Here is a 4,361-nt window from a genome sequence, read left to right as displayed (position 1 = left end):
CTTGTAATTCCAGCTACTTGGAAGGCTGAGGCAAGAGAATTGCTTGAACTCGGGAGGCGGAGCTTGCAGTGAGCCGAGATCTGGCCACTGCACTCCAGCCTGGGCAGCACAGTGACACTCTGTTTCAAAAAAAAAAAAAAAAAAAATGCAACAATGGCTGTGTTGGCTGTTTTCTGTTTGTTCGTTTGTTATATTTTTTCCTCTTTCTCCACACTTCTGCAAGGGACGTTATACAAATTGAGGGTGGGGGGAAAGCAACCTCACAAGAAAAGCCACTGTGGCCACTTTTGCAGAATTTGCTCGGCGGCCTTCAGACGTTTCTTCTGCGAGGCATCCTTAGTGCCCCTGATCCTCCAGAGCCCTGAGAGGTTAACAGCAGCAGGTATGAGCCCATTTTATAGATGAGGAAATTGAGGCCCACAGGTAGGTCTGCAACCTTAATAACAGCTTAGATAGTCAGGCCGCGGGTTCCGGCAATTATCCCATTTCATGCACAGACAGCCCCAGGCCAGGCAGGGGAGCCCTTATTACCTCGTTTGATAGAGGAGGTATCAGATGAAGGAAATGGGTTACCCGGGGTCACACAATGGGACCGCTGGCGTGGCCGGATCTGCTGGGGTCATGCCCCTGAGAGCAGGCTCTGGCACTAGGAAGGAACCCAGGCAGCCGTGCCTTCCCTGAAAACTCAGTCCGAAGCTCCTGGAGCAAAGACTGATGACCAGGTTAGTCCAGCCAGCCCCACTGTGCCTGGGGTCCCTCCGTCCCTGCGCGGCTCCACAGTCTGGGCCAGAGTTCAGACACGCATAGCCCTTTCCCCTCCCTGGAGTTCTTTTATTTTATTTTCTCTCTCTGTCTTTTTTTGTTTTGTTTTTTCGAGATGGAGTCTCTCTCTGTCTCCCAGGCTGGAATGCAGCAGTCCAATCTTGGCTCACTGCAACCTCCGCCTCTGGATTCAAGCTATTCTCCTGCCTCCTGAGTAGCTGGGATTACAGGCGCCCATCACCATACCCGGCTAATTTTTGTATTTTTAGTAGAGACAGGGTTTCGCCATGTTGGCCAGGCTGGTCTCGAACTCCTGACCTCAAGTGAACCTCCTGCCTCGGCCTCCCAAAGTGGTGGGATGACAGGCGTGAGTCACTGCGCCCGGCCTAATTTTTAAATTTTTGTAGACATGGAGTCTTGCTATGTTGCCCAGGCTAGTCTTGAACTCCTGGCCTCAAGCGATCCTCCTGCCTTGGCCTCCCAAAATGCTGGGTTGACACTGGGTGCTAGGTGGGTGGGGCCACCTTACCCAACTGATAACTCATGTTTTAACACAAACTTTCTAAGAATAAAAGTGATTGTAGAAGATCCAGAATGAATGAAATACCAGTATTTAAATAAAAATTGATTACAGGCCAGGTGCAGTGGCTCACGCCTGTAATCCTAGCACTTTGGGAGGCCGAGATGGGCAGATCACAAGGTCAGGAGATCGAGACCATCCTGGCTAACACGGTGAAACCTCATCTCTACTAAAAATACAAAAAAAAGTAGCTGGGCGTGGTGGCAGGTGCCTGTAGTCCCAGCTACTTGGGAGGCTGAGGCAAGAGAATGGCATGAACCTGGGAGGCGGAGCTTGCAGTGAGCCGAGATTGCGCCACTGCACTCCAGCCTGGGAGACAGAGTGAGACTCTGTCTCAAAAAAACAAGCAAACAAACAAACAAACAAAAAGATCGATTACGTATTACTGATTTTGGGGTTTATTTTGGCCTTAGGCTGCAACACGACTCTTCTTGGCCCTGTAGGTCCATGGGGCTTGAAGTCCAGATCCCAGGTGGTGGCTGGAAGGAGACTGAGGTAGACGAGAAAGGCATTCCAGGAGGAGTGGACGGCCCAAGCTAAGGTCTGGAGGTAGAAAGCCTGTCGAGCCACTCGTGGGAGAGGTGGCAGCTGCCAGCTGCGGGCCGTGAAGGCCACGTCTGATGCCCTTTGAGCGGGCCACCCCCTTTCCGCTTTTGCAAAATGCTGGGAAGGGGGTGGAAGAGCCTCTGTCCTCTCTTCCCGCCCCGAGTGTGATTTTTCAGGGTGAGCCCAGCCTCGGCTTGGCTCCAATTCCTTCTTCCTGCCAACAGCGCTCTCTCTCCTCCTTTTGATTCTGTTGTGGAGTTGGGGAGGGGGGGTGAGGATGAAGGGAAGACGAAAAAAGCACTCCATCTCCTTCTTCCCCCACCGCTCCGGGAGGAATTTGACATGGCAATGGGCCCGGTCCTCGCCCTCCCCGGAGCTGTCCTCGCCAGCTATGACGTGGCCGCTCCGGGGATCTTCCAAGGATGGCACCGGCTTCCCAGCCCCGGGCACAGGGGCATGGAGGGGGGCTCCCTGCCTCAGTTTCCTCACTGGGAGGGCAGCAGGACTGCTCCAGAGACCCTAGGTCCTCTCAGACTTGGCTCGGCCCCCACCCCCACCGCCTGTGACCATCTGTTCATCATTGAAAACCTCGTGGAGTTTTGGGGTTTTGCTGGTGGAGAGTCCAGAGCTAAAGGCGGGGACCCTGGGCCAGAAATAGGGTAAGAGGGGGCTCGCCGGGGCCTTGCCTACCACCCCCATCAAGATGGCCTGAGCTGGGTTTACAGGCTGAGCCAGGGGTCGGGACCCCGTGGCATTTCTGTACCCACCCACATAGACCCATTCCCACCATCTCCAGGGAAGCCATCCCACAGGACAGCCCCTGGCCAGAACCGAGCTCAGGCAACCTTGCGGCATGTAGTTCCCCCACTACACAAGTGTGGCCACTGCCAGGCTTGCGACCCCTCCTCTGATTCAACAAGAAAATCACCGGGACTCCTGCTTGGCCATCGGCGTGATGAGGGGGTGAAGGCTGCTGGAGGTGGCTGGTCCTACCTGCTCTTCCCTCTCCCACCCAAAGGACCTCTGGGGTTCCCCCAGGGCTGGGGAGGGTGGCTGGAGTGGGAGAAGGAGGGCAAAAAGGGGGACAGGGACTGATCTGGAACACGGAGGGGATAAGGATAATGACAACCACCTTTCAACAATTCATGTACCCGCATTTATTGGGCACCTGCTGTGTGCCAGGCCCTGTTCTGGGTTCTGGGGTTACTGCTACTAAGAACAAAACAAAGTTCCTGCCCTCATGGCTCTGATAATCAGATGGGGGACATAGACAGTGACCAGGACATGGAGGGAAAGTGGATAGCATGCTGTGAGTCCTACTAAGGAAAAGGAGGCCAGGGAAAGAGGGAGGCGGGTGGGGCAGGCTTAAGGGTGCAATTTTTTTTTTTTTTTTAAGACAGAGTCTCGTTCTCTCATCCAGGCTGCTGGAGCACAATGGTGCAATGTCAGTTCACTGCAACCTCCGCCTCCTGGGTTCAAGCAATTCTGCCTCAGCCTCTCAAGTAGCTGGATTATAGGCCCCCGCCACCACACCCGGCTAATGTTTTGTGTTTTTAGTAGAGACGGGGTTTTGCCATGTTGGCCAGGCTGGCCTCGAACTCCTGACCTCAGGTGTTCCATCCCCCTCAGCCTCCCAAAGTGTTGGGCTTACAGGCATGAACTACCACGCCCGGCCAAGGGTGCAATTTTAAGACGCTGAGAATCGAAGGAGGCGAGGGAGGAGCCATGGGGAGTGTGGGGGGGAAGAGTGTTCCAGGTCTGTGCAAAGGCCCTGGGACAGGATGATGCCTGGCGTGGAGGAAGAGCGAGGAGGCCTGTGTGGCTGGAGCAAAGTGAGCGACAGGGAGTAAGCGGGGAGGGGAGGGCAGGGAGGGGACAGAACAGGTTGTGCAGGGCTTCGTAGGCTACAAGGAAGACTTGGGCTTTGATCCTGACAGAGGTGGGAGCCATGGAGGGCTGCAGGCAGAGGAGGGCTAGACCCTGACTCACAGGCACCCTCTGGCTGCTTCAGGTAGGACAGGCCTTGCAAGGGTAAGGGTGGGAGTGGGAGCATCCGGGCTGAGGGGACGTCACAGGCCCAGGCGGGCTATGACGGGGCTGGACCTTGGTGGGAGCTGTGTTCCTGCCACGTGCCGGCCACTGTGTGGGGTCCTTCCCTCCCCTCTGCATCAGGCCTCCAGGTAGGCACTCTCATTCCCCCGTTTGACGGATGAGGAGACTGAGGCTCAGAGAGGGACAGGACCTGGCTCCAGTCCCACATCACATCCCTCCACTGCCTAAAGCCCTCCATGGCTCCTCACCACCCTCCAGGCAACAGAGTCCTCCTTGAGGGCCACAAAGCCCTGCCTGACCTGCCCTGTCCCTCCCTGCCCTGGCCTCCTCCCTCTCTCCCTCTCCTCCCTCCACTGCAGCCACAGGGGCCTCCTCGCTGTTCCTCTGACACTTCAGGTGCCGTCCTGCCCCAGGCTGTTTG

This window comes from Colobus angolensis, unplaced genomic scaffold (assembly GCF_000951035.1).
Source record: "Colobus angolensis palliatus isolate OR3802 unplaced genomic scaffold, Cang.pa_1.0 Scaffold22, whole genome shotgun sequence".
Classification (NCBI taxonomy): Eukaryota; Metazoa; Chordata; class Mammalia; order Primates; family Cercopithecidae; genus Colobus; species Colobus angolensis.
This window is presented reverse-complemented; position numbering follows the sequence as displayed.